Below are 625 nucleotides of genomic sequence, written 5' to 3'. Positions count from 1 at the left end.
CTGGGGGGGGGGGGGGGGGGGGGGGGAGACTAGTTGTATTTGAGAGTATAATATGTTTGTACCACTAAAAAAATAATAACAATATATTTCTTAGTGTCCACCACTCGTCACAACTCAACAAGTGGTATCAGAGCCTGAATTAGAGTGCACGTATCTGCTTATCGTATGCTCTGTGGCTGCCATCAAAGATGGATCATCCACATCAGAAAATAAGTTAGATTATCATTTTCCATTGGAAAGCACTGGTTACTATTTATGAGTAGGACACTATTCATGAATATGGTTACTGTTCATAAGTACAGTTACTGTTCACGTGAAATGGTAGAAGTTGCAGCTCGTGATAGAAGTAAGACGGTCAGGACCTGCTCTGTCCTACGGTGATCCTATCAGCATCCTTGAAGGCCGAAGTTCGTGTTTAGTCCGGAACTATGAAGTTGGTTGGTTAGTGACCAGACTTGCGTGGAGATACTGAAGCAGTACCACGTCACGATGGTGGATCTGGCAAATACGACTACTACACTCAAGAAACTCAATGATAATAACTATAACTACTAGGAGACATGTATGAAGTCCTATTTACAAGGACAAGACCTCTGTGAGGTCATCGGGGGTGCTGGAACTACAA

This window comes from Asparagus officinalis, unplaced genomic scaffold (genome assembly GCF_001876935.1).
Source record: "Asparagus officinalis unplaced genomic scaffold, Aspof.V1 AsparagusV1_Un406, whole genome shotgun sequence".
Lineage (NCBI taxonomy): Eukaryota > Viridiplantae > Streptophyta > Magnoliopsida > Asparagales > Asparagaceae > Asparagus > Asparagus officinalis.
The sequence above is the reverse complement of the archived record's forward strand: the minus strand, read 5'-3'. Positions refer to the sequence as shown.